Raw genomic sequence first — 17,953 nt, 5'->3', positions numbered from 1 at the left:
AAATTCTCCAAATCTCCCCTAAACTAGGGATGGGGGAAGTGCTTACTACTTCTGTGACATTAAGGAGACCTGGGAACCATTCCAAATTGCAAGTTCAAGAATTCAGAATGAACTCTAAAAGTGAGGGGAAGATTTCTTCTGTTTACTTGATGAAATAGCTTCATCAATCACCCAAATTTGAGGTATGGATCTCATAGTGAGAAGCTGCTTCTCACATCTCTGTTCACAATCACAACTGATTTCTGACTGTGACTTCTGAGTGGCTCTTCGGGCAAAAGAAAATATGAGAACTGAGAAAATGAGTATTTTTCTTCAAGATGTACAAAACCTTTCGAAAATGGTCTTAATTTTAATAGAGACTTAAAGCACATTTCTATGCTTTCCCCCCTTGCCAATTGGACATCCACTCCAACCTAATTTAACAAAGAATTCTTATCCTAAATTTCCCTTTATCCATATTCAAATGGGAGTAGGATTGGATTATCTGAATGCTTTACATTTTGTTTTCATCCTACTTTATTTTTGTGACACTGAGGCTGTAACTATCTCCTTATTCCTCTGCACACCAAGGATCTTTGAAATGTTCAAATTTCTAGTGGCTTTCAGAATTCCAATGGGATTGTATACAAATAGACTGGAGGGAAAAGTACTTAAAAACCATGATTTTTTAATCTCCCTGGATTGGTTCCCTATTGACCTGCCCTATTTAGCATGTGTGATTTGCCAAAATGGCCACCATCCCATTTGGGGTTCTGAAAGAAAATGACAGAAATACATCAAAACACATTTGCTTGATTCCTGTGGTTTCGGGGAGAAAAAAAAAACCTAAACTCTACATGAACCTAATGGGTGTGAGAGGCTACAGACACAGAGGAATGAAATCTTTGACTGGAACTATTGGGAAGCTAAACTGTTGAAATATGAATATTTCTTCCTCTGCATTTGGAAAATTAAAAACAAAAGAAAGAATTCATTCTATAATTCATCTTAGATAACAGAATACACAATTCATATCATGATAAACTCATGACTAATTCCTTTCTTCCTTAACTTGTGTAAGGAGACGAGGATAATCAAAGGTTCCATAGGCTAAGAGGTAGATTTGGTAATTTTTATATTTTCATATGGTACATTTGAATTTTTATCAAAATACTAGTACATTTTTTCCATATGGACAATCTCCCAAAAGCCAGGCAGAAAAAGGGGTCATAAAACTATGGCAAATATATGACTATAACTGATGCTCTTCTGGTCTTAGGATGAATAGAGGCACACACACCTGTTCTCTTTAGCTTAACTCATTCACTTCAACCCAGTGTGACAACCTAAAAAGCTGGGCTATTGGACACATATACGTGCAGGATCAAAGAACAGGCAAATGGACAAATAAATGATTTTTTCTTCTCTAGAAACACTACTAGTTCTATTTTATATGTATTTGAACACGGGGTGGACAATACTCAAAGCACGGAAAAATCAAAATTAGAAATTTATTTTATGGCCCTAATTAAAATTAAATTGCCAAGGATAACACCTTTTAGAATGCTTTGTCCTGATCAAAACCACCATCATCTGTTAATAAATAAAAATGTATTTGATTTTCAAAAAACTGAATTTGACAATAGGGATTGAGATTCAGTCAAAGGCAGTAAGATGATCAGTGGGTAAGAATACAGAATTTAGGGTCAGCAAGTTTGGATCCCGTCTCAGAGAGTTATTAGCTTTGTGACTTTGGGTGAATTATGAATTGGGTGTGAATTCACCTCAATTTCCTAATTTATAAGTTGGAGATAATTCCACCTACTTTGCAGGACTTTGGGAGAATCAAATGAGACAATATATTTAAAGTACTTAGCAAACTTTAAAATGATACATAAATGTTGTTTATTATTATTATAACTAGAATCAATAAAAAAGTCTTAATCATACCAATGCCTATCCACTTCTAGAGAAATGTAAAGAGAAACTTTATTTGAGGAGTGATTGATTTTTCTTTGGGCAGTTAATTGGCTCAGTAGGTAAAGTGCCAAGCCTGGAGTCAAAAGACTTGAGTTCAAATGTGCTTTCAAATACTTACTAGCTTGTTGGCCTCCATTCCCTCATCTATAAAATGAGCTGTAGAAGTAAATAACCAACCATTCCATTATCTTTGCTAAGAAAACACCAAATGGGGTTCCAAACAACAATTAGAGGTACTAGGCAGTGCTCTTTAGTGTTTGTATTGCATCCTTAATATATGTTTGACAGCAACATAGATGCTCATGGGTCCCTTTTTTGCTATGAAAAAATCCATAGGGAGCTTAGAATCAGTAGAACAATAGAAAATATAAAGGGTCTAAGGGAAAAAAGAACAAATCTGAAAAAGTAAAAAAATCTGCATTTTTTTTTTTTTGCAGTTTAGAAATTTCCAGGCTCTCCAGATTTCCTCCACAGATAGAAAATTGCCATGAAATGAACATAGAGTATTAAAATAAAGGGGTAAAGCAGTTGTCCTTCCAAGATAATTTGAGAGCATCTCAGAAAAGACAGGAGTTCCAGGAGCTGAGGTTTACTGAGTGAAGTGTAGACACCTCCAGACCACTGAAGCTCCACTGAATCAACAAAGGGCAGCCCATGGAGCAACTATCAGGAAGCAGACCAAGAAATTTCATCTCAACTTTTAAATCTGCCCAAGTAATTAAAGGATGTCATTGTGTGAGTTTATACATTGGTAACAGCCCAAAGATGGAAATGTCTTTTGGGAAAGAGCCACCTTCAATGGGCTAATGCTGAAAAAAAAGTGTTCAGAGCCATTCACAGTGATAACAATGTCAAGTTCAATGCTGACTTAAAAACAGCTTATCTGTAATGGAAAGGTGAAGTCTCAGTAAGAGCTAATGTTAATCCAGTACTTTTCAATTTTCAAAGGGCTTAACATATATTATTTTATGGAGTGGGATGGTATGGTACATCAAATCAGAAATATCATGTCATACTGTATCATATTGCATAACATTGTTATATAGTGTCATGTCATATTGGGTTATATAGTATTATACATCATAATGTCATGTTATATACAACAGATAGGGAGAAATACTCCCATTTTACAAAAAGGGGAAACTGAGGTCAGAGAATTTAGGTGACTAAGAGCAAGATGGAGTAATAGATCAAGGTCAAATTCTACATCCAACAAGATTACTCACTGTGTAACCCTGGGAAAGCACCTAATTTCTCTGTATCTCAGTTTCCTCTGTAAAATATTGGGTTGGACTCGGTGGCCTCTAAGGTGCAGTTCTAGCTTCCTGAATCTCTGTGACATTGTTCAAATCCAGGTTTTTTCCCTACTCCATGACAATACTTTGTCCATTTCATTACCTTCATTAAGTGCCTAATATTTGTAAAGGCTGATATTTTTAAATCACTGCTAATAATAACAATGGTAGGATGGGCAATATAAGTCTGGCAAACACAGCAATGAACCTCCCGGGAAGGGCTCCAAGAGGTACTTTGTTTTTTAAAGTCATGAAAACAATATCATTTGCAAGGAGCAAATCAAAGCCTCCCATCCCTTGGGAGCCTATTGCTCCACTTTCAACATTGTGCTCTTTATCCTTTGAATCAGTTGTCAGAGCTATCCTCCTTCATGACTTTTTTTATTATAGCTTTTTATTGACAAAACATATGCATGGGTAATTTTTCAGCACTGACCCTTGCAAAACCTTCTCTTCCAACTTTTCCCCTCCTTTTCCCCATCCCTTCCCCTAGATGACAGGTAGACCAATACATATTAAATATGTTAAAATATATGTTAAATGCAATATGTGTATACATATGTATACAGTTATCTTGCTGCACAAGAAAAACCGGATTTAGAAATTAGGTAAAAATAACCTGAGAAGGAAAACAAAAATACAAGCAAACAATAACAGAAGGAGTGGAAATGTTATGTTGTGGTCCACACTCATTTCCCAGTGTTCTTTTGCTGGGTGAAGCAGGTTCTGTCCATTACTGATCATTTGGAACTGATTTGGATCCTCTCATTGTTGAAGAGAGCCACATCCATCAGAACTGATCATCATGTAGTAGTGTTATTGAAGTGTACAGTGATCTCCTGGCCCTGCTCATTTCACTCAGCATCAGTTCGTGCAAGTCTCTCCAGGCCTCTCTGAAATCATCCTATTGGTCATTTCTTACGAACAATAATACTCCATAACATTCATATACCATAATTTATTCAGCCTTTCTCCAATTGATGGGCATCCATTCATTTTCAAGTTTCTGGCCACTACAAAGAGGGCTGCCACAAACATTCGTGCACACATGGGTCCCTTTCCCTTCTTTAAGATCTCTTTGGGATATAAGCCCAGTAGTAATGCCCTCATTATTATGCACTCATATTGCTATCCATTTCCCCATAGGTTAACCTGGTAAATCAGCCTCATCTTCATGAGTCAGAAGATGGCAGCAAACATGTTATTCACAAAGAAAATGGCTCTGGAAGACAATAACCAGACAAGTCGCAGCCATCAAAGTCTCCCTAGCCAGGGCTCACTTCATGCTAGTTCCTGAACCTAAACAAATGTCCTGGGGAATCAAAGGGATCCTCTCCCTCTCACATGGCTAATTCAGAAAGGAGAATACAGACTCAGGCTGAGCGCCATCTGGTGGTCAGAGGGGAGAAAAGAACAACCTTAAAATGTTTTTTCTTATCATTTTTTCCCTTTACTCACAGCAATGTGTTTATTGAGTGTTTATTGGCTTATAACTCTTGGGCTATAATATCAAATGCTAAAAAGAAGTAAAACGGATAAAATTGTGGTCTGGCGTTATAGCAAACTCCTCCAGACAGCTGTTCCCAACTTGCCAACCTTAACCTTTCCCATTGCAAATCAAAGGGGTGAATTGAGGCCTTTCCTCAAATTCTAACATTGGGATTATCACCGCTCACATTGATGAGATCACTGGGCCATTGAAGCACTAAAGACTCCATCACATGCTTGCTATAAAAGTCAGAATGTCTGTTAGGGGAGGAAATACATTTCAAAAATAGCTGCGGATGGAGAAAAAGCCTGTGTTGCTGAGATCAAGAATTCACTGAGGTATTGAGGCAGTGGGTACGTGTGTGTGTGTGTGTGTGTGTGTGTGTGTGTGTGTGTATTGGGGACGGGAGAGGGAGCTTGGTGAGTCAAACTTTTTTTTTTTTACTAAATGGGAACCATATTTTACACATAAGGATCTTAAGTCCTCCTTAGAGACTTTTAATTATGAACCTGGAGGAATTAGGAGTGTCACAAGTGTATTGTGTACTCTGGTCATTGCTTAGAGAAACAGCATTGTCCGGGGACAGAATATTAGGACCTCAGTTAGGAAAATGTACCTCTGACACTGCCTGGATGTGTGGCCCTGGATAAACCCCCAAGCCCTTCAGAGCCACAGGCTCTTGTGAGCTGGGAGTTCTTGAGTAATAGGAACAGACATCCATTGTGAAGAACAACCTCCAGCTCCAGTGCTAAGGAATAGAGCTCATCTTATTTGCGACAGGGCCAAGTCCTTAGTAGGCAATTTCCTCTTCTGAAAAAAGCTAACTCTGGAGTCAGAAACCCTGAGGTCAAATCCTTAGTTACCAACTGTATAACATCAACCCATTTGACCTTCCATTAAGTTAGACAGGGAAGAATCATGTTCTTCTAGGCTCCAGGGAGCAGAAGCAGGAATTAGGATTGGAGGTTGCCAAGATACTAATTTGGGTTGGCTGTCAGAACAATCCTTCCAGTTAGAACAATCCCCAACTAAGAAAGTAGGAGCTAAGTTGAGGGGGGGGGAGTGTTCCCCCCTTTGGAGATGCTTAGGTAAATTCTGAAGAAACTCTGATTAGCTACGATGTGGTGGGGTTTCCTTTTCAGGTAGGAGTTAGACTGGCTCATTGTGGAGAGTCCTTCCAACTCATTGGGCTGTTGCTCATCCTCCCCTTCCTCAGCTCTGGTTGGTAAATTCTTTAGCTCCTTCAAATCCCATCTGAAATCCTACCTTCTGCAAAAAAGGCTTTTTCTGCCCTCTTGATGTTATTGCCTTCACTTTGTTGATTACTTTTATATTTACTTTCTTTCTGTTGCTTGTTTGTACCTAGTCGTTTGCATATTCTTTTTGCCCCTCACTCCTAGATTATGATCTTGAAGGCAGGGACGATGTTTTACCTTATTTCTTTCTCTGGCACTTAGCACAAGGCCCGGCACATGGTAGATACTTAACAAAAGTTTGTTGACTGCCTGAAATTCTAGAGAGAAGGAGGGCTGGTCATGTGGGAAAGTGAGGGTTGGATGTTTGGACCATCTTTCTTACTCACTAGTTTCCATAAAACATGAAAATATTTAGAGGACGGTCCCCATTATTGAGCTTCTGGGAGAACATGGTGGAGAAGAGTCACACAGGATGGGTGGTTAGTTTGCTTACATTATGGCTGAGGGGAGCTGTAGCAAATGTAGCATCTGGCCTCATTTTAACATGTTTTAAGGAAAAGAAGCTTCCTGAAGGTGTCCCTGAGATCTGTTCTTTCTTTAAGGCATGAATTCATCCCTCTTTAGAATCTAAGAAAATAATGAATTCTAGAGAAGTTCTTCATTTTTAAAGTGGGTTTGGGAGGAAAGAGGGGGCAGAGGAGGAAGGAAGAATCCCGTCCACCTTCTGAAAAATCAGAGTAATTTTAACCTGTGTGTACAATGAATTTTAAAGCAGAAAAGGATGTATTTTTTTGAGTCTTCATTTGAAAATAAATTACAATTTAATTTTAACAAAAGCCAATTTGTCTTACCCTCCCCCCCCAGCGCCATTGCAAAACGTCAGTGAGAGATATATAGACAAAAAGCATTTGTCTTTTCTCTAAAATAAGCATGTAAAGAAGTAAATAAAAACCACTCTCCAAAAAGGAAAATGTTACACTCTTCTATAGTAGATTTTTTAAGATTCACAAAGCATTTTTTTCACAACAGCCCTTTGAATTTAATCAGGCAGCAATCACACCCCCATTTTTCAAATGGTCACATCAAGACCAAGTAATGGACCAACAACCCATGTTCTTTCCATAGATATTCTTACATGGTCCAACAAAATAGGAAAAGTCCCCCACTTGGTGGGAATGTCCCCCCCATCCCTCCAGATGCAGGGAGACGGCCGGCACTGAGCAGCTGCAATCTGCATATAGAAGGAAAGGCAAGATCAGTGATGAGAGGTCCCTCTTTCAGTGTCTGGATAACAACTTATTTTGCCAGTGAGAAGGGGATGTACTTTTAGGCTCCAATGGAGAGAGTCCAGGATGTGAAGGCAGGGTTGGAACCTGAGGTATTGGCTGGAGAGAGATCAGGTGACCCAGAGTCATAAAGACCGAGTTTGAATGTGGCCTCAGATATTTTCTAGCTGAGTCGCTCTATGTTTGTCTCAGTTTCCTCATTTGTAAAATGAGGTTAATAGTTGCACCCTCCCATACATGACTGTTGTAAGGCTCAGAGGAGAAAACGTGGAGTGGAGAGTTCACTTTAAAGAGTGATTTAAATGCTAAGTCTGGTGACATTAGGTCTGCTCCTTATTACACATGTCGAGGCAGATCCTATTCTTTTCTGGACATTAGTTTTCTTATATAAAATGGAGGTGGGACTGGTCAGCCTCTCCGGTGTCTATCAGCTTGAAATCCCTGATCTTCATTCACCCAAATTTATAGCTGATTATAGCTAGGGAGGGACTGTCCAAGGTCACCTAGTAACTGTCACCCTCCCAGCCTGATTCCTGTCACCTCTGTCACAGCTTAGGGAGTTGCACATTTACTCAGCAACAGATCCAGGGAGAGAATTTTTTCTTTTCAGAGCCTTTCTTGCTACCCACATGATGATTCCTTAGAAGATGGTCTTATAATCCATCCATTGTGGACTCTCTAGGCCTGTTCTTCTTGATGGCATCTTGTCCAGCTGCTCTCTGGGATCGAGGCTGTCTCTGGCAGCCTCCCAGCTCAGGATGGAAAGCTGCTGGCATGACCACTAGCCCTTTGTGGGTTGTAGCCAATCCCAGTGTTGGCTGTGTTTTATTTTATTCCAATTCTCGGAGGAAGTGATGGGATCCCATATTACGGTATGTTGGAAATAAAAATAGAGAAGGCTGCTTTTAGAGGCTTGGGGATGACACGGGGCTACACGCCCCTTCATCAGTTACTTGGGTCTCTCAACCAGAGAGTTTATTACAAAGTGCAACAAAGTGGAACAAAACCACAGGAGAAACCTTAAATGTCTTCCAACCCTCTGGCCAACTGACTTGTGAACAGACAGAGCTTTGCTAGGATAGAGTGTGTGTGCCTCAGTATTCATTTGTGGAGAATTCATTCAGTGACCCAGGCCACTGGTCCGGCAGCTGTCCCCCAAGGAAGGCTGAAAGAAGAGCTGGGGCAATATATTTTCTAGGGCAGCCAGGTGGTGTGGTGAATAGAGAAATGGGCTTAGAGCAGGAAGAGCTGAGTTTAAATCTGGCCTCCGACACTTAATCGTTGTGTGACCCGGGGCAAGTCATTTAACCATATTTGCCTCAATTTCCTCATCTCCAAAATGAGCAAGAGAAGGAATTGGCAAAGCACTCCAATATCTTTGTGAAGAAAACCCCAAATAGGGTGAGGAAAAGTTAGATATAATTTGAAATCACTCAACGGGATCATGGTTTCTAAAACTACATCTATATCATTCATTGTACTGTGATGTGGAAATTTCCCTTTCTTCAGGAGAAACAAAAGCTATATCTTATAGGACAAACTCTCATCAATGGAAAGGACTCAAGATCATCGGTGAAGGAGGGAGTCATTGGCTTCCCCTCTTCCTATTAAACTTATCTCCCAAGATGGTTTCAAGCTTTGGGGCCTAGAAGGTGAGAAAAGTGATAGCACTGAAAGAAATGGGTAAGCTAGGAAAGTTACATCAGTTATAGTCTTCTGAAGTTTGAAGAGATTGGTGGACTCATTCACTCATTCATTCATTCATTTGATAAGTCTTTACTAAGTTTCTGCTATGTGTCAAGCATTGTGCAAAGACAAAACAAAAATCATTCCTGCCTTATGTTAATTTATTCAATAAATTATGTTCATTTAAGGGTAAGTCCAAGTAGTGAAATTCTGTAAGTCACTGTAAATTCATGTAAATCACTGGGCATTTGGGATTTAGCTAGGATACAGATCCTGGGATCTCAGTATTTAAGGAGCCCTGGAAATTGTTTTCTTCCTAAGCCATTATTTGGTTCCTTTTTCTAATTCAAGCAAATGCAGGAGGTGGGATGAAATGAGTATTGACCTGGAAATCTTCATCGACATCAGTGGCAATACCCATTTTATAAGTGCCCATTATTTGTAGGCATTGTGCTCAGAGTTAAAGACACAAAAATAAAAAGGGAACCGTGCTTGCCTTCTAGACACTTACACCCTAAGAAGGGAAACATGGTGCAGAAAATAAATATATAAGCAATAAAACAGTATAATTCGAAGTGGGGTAGCTGGAAAAGTCTTCTATGGAATATTGGGCTTGAGATGAGCTACGAAGGAAAATAAATATTCTAAGAGGTGGAGGTGAGCAGTTTTTTAAGTGACAGCATGAGGTGGAAGCAAAAATGTCACATGTGAGGAATAGCAAGAAAGTCAATTTAGCCAGGCCATGGAGCACATGAAGCAGAATTGGAGGCTCGGGATTGGAATCTAGCTCTGCTGCTCCCTATCTGGCTGGAAGATCCTTATAGATCTAAGACTAGCATCTTACTAAGAGATTCCATTTATCTCGTAGTGGATTCATTGAGCAGTTTCATAACTTTTTAGACTCCTTGTCTACATGATCTAAGAATCCGAGCCCCTCTCCCACCTCAGCTCCCATTCAGCTACCAGGCTACAGGGCATGACACCTCTGAAGATGGAGAGAAAGTGTTGTCACGAGATGATGTGCACGACGGTGGGATGACTTTTTGGTCTCACATTTGGCTGACTCAGCCTTCAGCTTGCCAGCTCCCTCCCCCCCCCAGACCCCCAAGCACCTCAAGGCAAGCCACGCTCATGTGCTTCTTTCTGGCATTATTAAACATTTACATTGGGCTGGTCAAACAAGCCTTGATTGTTCCTGAATGTATACTTCTCTGATTGGCTCACATATTTTTGTGCTTGAGGTTTTCAATATATCCCCAAGGTCACTGGAAAGCTGATGAGTTGGGTGCCGAGCCAAGCCAATTTGCTGATTATCTAGACAACATAAACACCAGAGCAGACCTCCTTGGTGTCCCTAACACAGTTCTTGCTGTGCTGGCTGATGATCTCTGGGTTATTGCTTCGGAGTCTCGAATCTAGCCATTACACAACACTGACACTCGATTTTCCATAAGAATCAGCAAAAACTTAACTGCATATGATGAGACTTGTCCAAACCCTCCACTTTTCCAAGTCTGTCATGTCACTTTGGAGCTAAAAGGTAAGCCCCTGAGGGCAGGCACTATTTTCCTCAATTTTCCATCATGGTTTTTTCATGCTCAAGAACCTCCAATGACTCCCTCTTCTCTCTAATATAAAATCTGAACTGTCTGTTTATTTGTCCTTCTATCTGTTTGCCTGTCCATCTGTCTCTCTGTTTATCTATCAATCAGTTCACCTGTCCATCTGTCTGTCTGTCATTTCAAGCTCTTCACAATCTGCCACCAGTCTATATTTCCAGGCTTATTGCATATTATCTCCATCTTGCATTCTGTACTTACTTCAGACTGGTCCTTTTACTGTTCTCTGCATATAACGTTCCATCTCCCATCTTGGGCCCTTTGCACTGGCTGTCTCCCATTCTACTCCCTCTTTAGTTTGTCTCTCGGAATCCCTGACTCAATGCTTAATATAGAAAATGTATGTCACAGCGTTGGCTGTTAGTCCAATTGCAGTAAAAATTAATCCTTCAATGCTCAGTTCAATTACTCCTTCCTACAGAGGCATCCTGACCTGATCCTCCCAGTCTCTGGGATGTTACTCTCTCTCTCTTCACCTCTAAATTACTTTGCATTTGTATGTTTTTGTATTTATTTATCTGTGGGCATCTTACCCCTGTTTTCACATCTTCTGTTCCTTTGCAATGGAATTGAAGCATGGGTAGAGCAGCTAGCACATTGCGTGTGTGTGTGTGTGTGTGTGTGTGTTTACGAGGACCAACCCTTGAGCCATGCAGAAATTTTATCCCAAGCAAAAATATAATGGAAACTTGACTGTATTTCTGGTCATCTGTGACAGAAAGACACGTGCTGTATGGGAGCAAAGTTGTAATGGAACTTCTTTCTTTGAAGGAAGTATAGTAAGAATAATTGGTGTAAAACATTACTTCCACACTTTGCACCAATACACAGAGCATCTATGAGGATTGGGATATAGTGGGTTCAAACTTAGGACACAATGGTAGTCAGTCACATGTGCGAAGAACACTTATGGTGAAGGGGTGTCTTTACTCTTAGTTCTAGAAATCCTTCTCTCCTGTCATGGAGTCTTCAAGAAGATCACCTTAGGTAAACATTATACTGGACTCTGAGAATTTGTGCCATGTTGAGTTCACAGCCAGTACTTCCTTTCACTAAGTGTTTTCATCCCTGAAGTTGCCATCCACAGAAAATTATCCTTCTGCATCCATCTGCAGTCACTATTTTGGCTTTAGAAAATTCAAGAGAAATATAAAAAGATGGATAGGAAAGATAAAATATGTTATTCAATAAGTTTAAGCTGTTTTTATCCTTAAATGGGAAGATGAGAATTGTATCTCCTAAATATTATATTACTATTAGGGCTGTTAACTATTAGTGAAAAGACATATACATAAAGGGTGTGAGAATAAATTTGACGAAATGATATAAAAATTAAGGGGTAATTGGGAGAATTGCCCCTAGAAGAAAAGGGAGGGAGAGGCAAATTAATAAATAATCTAATATGAAGAGGCACAAAAGACTTATTGTTGTGGAGGAAAAGAAGAGAGGAGGATATGCATCTCTTCAACCTTATTCCCCTATATTTGGCTCAAAGAAAGAATAATATATATATTAACTTGGGCATAGAAATCTATCTTATCCTATAGGGAAGCAGGAAGGGTGGGAGGGATAAGAAAAAAGTATGAGAATGAAAGAAGGGAAAGCAGATTGAGGGGGACAATGATCAGAAGTAAAATACTGATGAGGTAGGACAGAATGAAAAGAGAAGAAGAGAGAGAGACACACACACAGAGGGAGGGAGAGGGGGAGAGAGGGAAGGAGAAGAGAAGGAGGGGGAAAAGAGAGAGACAGAGACCTAGAAGTGGAGAGAGAGGGAGGGAGAGAAAAAAAGAGAGAGGGAAGGAGGAAAGAAAGAGGGAGGAAGGGAAGAAGAAAGGGAGGGAAGGAAGGAGAGAAAGAATAAGATAGAGGAGGAGGAGGAAGAAGAAGAAGAGGAGAATAGGGAATATACAATTAGTAAGGGCAAGACAGATCTGAACAATTGGGAAAAAATTTTTTGCTTATGGGGAGGCCAAGCCAATATAATAAAGATGACAATTCAATCTAAATTAATTAATTTATTCAGAGTCATACTAATCAGATTATCACAAATATTTTATAAAGCTAGAAAAAAATCAAGAATCTTGTAGAAGAACAAAAGGTCTAGAATATCAAGGGAATTAATGAAAACAAATGTGAAAGAAGGTAGCCTAGCAATACTAGATCTCAAAGGATCTTTTCAAACAGTAAACTATCTGGTAGTAGCTGAGAAAAAGAATGGTGGAGGAATAGATTAACAGCATTGGACAGTAATAAATGACCATAGTAATCTACTGTTTGATAAACCCAGAGACTCCAGCTTCTGGGAAAAAAACTCACTACTTGACAAAAATTGCTGGGAAAACTGGAAAACAGTATGGCAGAAATTAGGCATAAGCCAACATTTACACAATATATCAAATTAAGATCAAAATGGGTACATGATTTAAATGTGAAGGTTGATACCATCAGCAAATTAGGAGAGCAAGGCATAGTTTACCTGTCAGATCTATGGAGAAGGGAAGAATTTATGAATAAACAAGAGATAACATTATTAGCTATAAAATGATCAATTTTGAGTATATTAAATTAAAATGATTTTCCACAAATAAAACCAATGTAACCAACATTAGGAGGAAAGCATAAAGTTGGGAAACAACTTTTATAGCAAATGTCTCTAATAAAGGCCTCTTCCCTCAAATATATAGAGAACTGAATTAATTTTATAAAAAAGAAAGTCCTTCCTTAATTGATAAATGGTCAAAGATTATAAACAGGTGGTTTAAATAAAAGCTAGAGTCACATGAAAAAATGTTCTAAATCACTATTGATTAGAGAATTGCAAATTGAAATAACTCTGACGTATCATCTCACTTACCAGAAATACTACAGAAAAAGAAAATAATAAAGGTTGGCAGTGATGTGGGAAAATCACAACACCAATACACTGTGGAGTTGTGAATTTAACTAACCATTTTGTAGAGCAATTTGGAAGTATACCCAGAGGCTATCCAACTGTGCATACCCCAAAGAAATACCAAGGTCTGTATCTCAAAGAGATTTTAAAACTGGGAGTGGTGGGGAAGGGCAGATTTGTACAAAAATATTTATAGCAGCTCTTTTGGTAGCCACAAAGAACTAGAAATTAAATGTATGCACATTAATTAGGAAATGGCTGAACAAATTGTGGTCTATGATTGTAATGGAATATTACTGTGCTGTAAGGAATGATAAATAGGATTTCAAAAAAAAATCTGTAAAGATCTATGTGAACTTATGTAAAGCGAAATGAAGAAAACCAAGAGAATATTTTATATAGTAACAGAATATTTATTATTGCAAGATAATTGACTGTGAATGACTTAGCTATTCTCAGCAATACAGTGACCCAAGACAGTTCCAAAGGACTCATTCTGAAAAATGCTAGCCACTTCCAGAGGAAGAACTGATGGTGTTTGAATACAGATCAAAGCAAACTATTTTTTGCTTTCTGTATTTTTAAAGCTCTTTTTTTGTTTGTTTGTTTTTGCTTTAGGGCTATGTCTTCTTTCACAACATGACTAACATGATTTTGCATGATTGAACAAATTGCTTACTGTTTCAGAGAGGGAAGTGGGAAGGATGGAGTGAGAGAAAATTTGAAAGTCAAAGTTTTTTTCTAAAGATGAATGTTAATCATTATCTTTACCTATGACTGGGGGAAAATAAAATAATAAAAAAATTACCTCATACAAAATAACTATGAAACCCTGGTGAATCACTTAAGCTTTTAGTACTCTAAGCAGCTCTCCAAGATGCTAATGTGCCTCTGACTTTCCTTATTGATGAAATAACAGGTCTGGACAAAAATAAATCATCCTCCAATCTCTTTATGGAAGAGTTTCTGATTTATGAAGATTAATGACTTCATATTGACCTCAACTATTTTTTCATTATTTTATAAATCATAATCCTTAAATTTACATTTGGGAATTAAAATAACAATCAATTCCATATTCATAAAATGCTTTATATGTATTCTTTTATTTGGAAGAGAGGTAGGTAGTCCTTTACAAAGTAAAACCAAAAACAAAGAGATGTCTTTTAATTCCCTCAGATTTCTTCTCTGGGCCTTCCTTTAGTGTGGTTTTGTTCTAGGACACCAGTTATTCTCCATGAAGCTTAGCAAGCTGAGTCACTCACCATCTGTTTTCCAGGAGCCCAGACTTAAGGCTATAACATCACTTTTCAGAAGGGGGAGCTAGTTTTCTTCCACATTCAGCTATTTAGGAGAAATGCAGCCACTGCTATTTGCAATGTTTTTCATTTGTATTGTTTCGATCACAGAAAGAAACCAACCAATAGGAATAAAGTATAGCCGGACAAAGATGGTAACAACAGCAACAGCAGCAGCTGATGGAACTTTCACTGTCTCCTTACATCCAGAGAAACAAGACGTGATGAATAGAATGAACAGAGAGTGAGTCTGCCCATCTCGACACATACTGGCTGTGTGATCTTCTGTCAGTCACTCAATAAACATAAAATGCCTACTGTGTGCAAGACATGATGCTAAGTACTAGGTTTACAAAAATGGTCAAGGGACAGAGCGAGCCCTCAAGGAATTCACAATCTGATGGGGGAGACAACAGACAAATATCTCCAGATTTATATAGGAAAAACTACTGCAGGAAATAATTAAAGGAGGAAACTCACTAGAATGAAGAGGGATTAGGAAAGGATTTCCCCTATAGATAAGATTTTAGGTGGGATTTAAAGGAAGTTAGAGAAGCCTGGGCTTTCCAGTCGGCAAGGATGAAGAAGGAGAACATTTAAGGTAAAGGGGACAGCCAGAGAAAATTACTGGAACCAAGAGATAGCAAATCTTGTTTGTGGGATAAGCAGGAGGCCACTGTCACTGGAGTGAAGAGCACCTACTGGAGAATAAGATTTTAAAAAACTGGAAAGGTGGAAGGGGACTATGAAGGCCTTTTAATGCCAGACAGAGCACTTTGTATTTGATCTTGGAGATGATAGGAAGCCATTTTAGAGTATTAAGTAAGGAGATGGTTGGACCCGTCCTTCAGGAAAATCACTTTGGTGATGAATGGAGGATGGATTGGAGTGGGGAGAGACTTGAGGCAGGCAGAGCCTCTAGTAGACTTTTGAAATAATGCAGATGTGAGGTGCTAAAGATCTACACTAAGGTGAAGGCAGTGTTAGGGGAGAGATGGGGGAAAGGTGAAATTGATAGACTTTGGCTTTGGGCTAGATATTGGGGATGGGAAAGTGAGCAGTGCAGGATGACTTCTGGGTTGTGAGAGACTCCAAAGAAATGGTATTGTTATTTGGAACAGCGAGGTGGTGCAGTGGATAGAGCACCAGTCCTGCAGGTAGGAGGACCTGAGTTCATATCTGGCTTAAACATTGGACACTCCCTAGCTATATGATTCTGAACAAGTCATTTAATCCTGATTGTCTCACCAAAAAAATAGTAAATCCATCTCTGCATGTGAAATGGATTAAGGAGAAAGTGTCAGAAGACCTATATGTGACATGAATACAGGAAGAGGGCATAAGGGGAGTTTATTATGAATGATAACAATTTTTTTTTCAGTCCAACATAAAGCATTTGAGAGAGGAGAGCTATGGAGCATGAGGAAGCCACGTTTTCAATCAAAGGTAGTAGAAAGAAGGAATGGGAAAGGAAAATATTTAGCCTGAAGAAAAGTTTGTTGCCTATGCATGAAGGCAACCCAGAAGGCAAAGTGGAAGCTATGGGAAGCATTTTGTTGGAACTTTGGGGTTGGAAGATCTAGGCAGGGGTCCTCAAACTACAGCCCACAGGCTAGATGTGGCAGCTGAGGATGTTTATCCCCTTCCCCCAGGGCTATGAAGTTTCTTTATTTAAAGGCCCACAGAACAAAGTTTTTGTTTTTGTTATAGTCGGGCCCTCCAACAGTCTGAGGGACAGTGAACTGGCCCCCTGTTTAAAAAGTTTGAGGACCCCTGATCTAGAGGGATGGGAATGAGGAATTGGGTGGTGGGGGACACAGAATGGATTTTGATGATAAACTCAGAATCACTGAGCTGTATAGGGCAAGCATTCAAATGTTTATCATTGAGTGGAAGGTACAATTCTTTTTCCTGAAGAACTAGATATAGGGATAGAGAAAAGTGATCCAGGAGACGGAAGGCACCCATGCAAATGATCAGGTGGAAATCCTGCTGATATCCTGATTTAATCTTGATATATTCATTAATGAAGATTAAGATATTCAGTATATCACAGCCTCTCAAGATTCAAAATGGAAGCGAGTACAGAAGCCATGGGGAGGTGTCTGAAGGCTGCCAGCATCTGAAACACAAGACAAAGGAAAACTTACACCAGTGGTGATGTGAGGAAATCAGGGAAATGAAGTTAGGACAAAAAGGAGGGCTGGCCAGGTGGCAAGGAGAAAGGCCAGCAGGTGGACAGTCCACATGCTGGCTTGGCAACCACATGATATTTGGTGACTTTCCCGGTGACTCCCCAGCACTCTGGATGCATCGTGCTTTGTCGAGTTTATGACAGAGTATTCATGGGAAGCCAGTACCCTTGAGAATCAGAGTGCTGGCATATGGTGGCTATTTCTGAACCATGGGAACTCTCAAGGAATTTCTGCTAACTGTCAGTGGAGGGGGCAGCCACACCAGAAGAGCTGAAGTAAATCTAGAACGAGTAAATAAAACCATTTTTTTGTTCCATTGCGTGGAACCTATTCTTTCTATGTGTGAGAGAGAATAAGTCAGTCAATCAATAAGCATTTATGAAGTGCCTTCTGTATTCCAGGGCGCTTTGATGAGGCAGTGGATAGATTGCCGGGCCTAAAGACGGGAAGACTCATCTTGTGACTTCGGCCAAATCACTTCGCTCTGTTGGTCTGTTTGCTCACCTGTAAAATGAAATGGAGAAGGAAATGGCAAACCACTGTCTGCCATGAAAATCCCAAATTGGGTCACGAAGAGTTCAGCACAAGCAAAATGACTGAACAATAACAACTATATACCAGGCACGGGGTTAAGTGCTGGGGATGCAAAGAAAGATAAAAGACAGTCCCTGTTCTCACGGAGCTCACAATCTGATGGGGGAGACAAGAAAAGCACTAAACCTTTTGTCTTCTCTATTGAAATCTACTCTCTGTGGGCAGCCTACCTTGTTAAAATTGTAATATTCCACAATAGTAAACAGATATATTTATCAAAATACTCTGGCTGGCAAATGGTGGGAAAGCCGAGTCTTACCGGGAGTGCTGAATTGTCATTTTGCTACGTCCCACAAGTGATCTGACATTTCATCTGGTGCATGATTGATTTTCTGGAAATCCAATTGGAAAATTGGAAAAATCCAGTAAACACCAGGGTGTCAAAATGAATTTATAATGGTGGTACCTCCTCCCTTTATGTTTACCCCCAGCCCCACCGG

The sequence above is a fragment of the Sarcophilus harrisii genome, chromosome 1 (assembly GCF_902635505.1).
Source record: "Sarcophilus harrisii chromosome 1, mSarHar1.11, whole genome shotgun sequence".
NCBI lineage: Eukaryota > Metazoa > Chordata > Mammalia > Dasyuromorphia > Dasyuridae > Sarcophilus > Sarcophilus harrisii.
Note: the sequence above shows the minus strand (reverse complement) of the source record.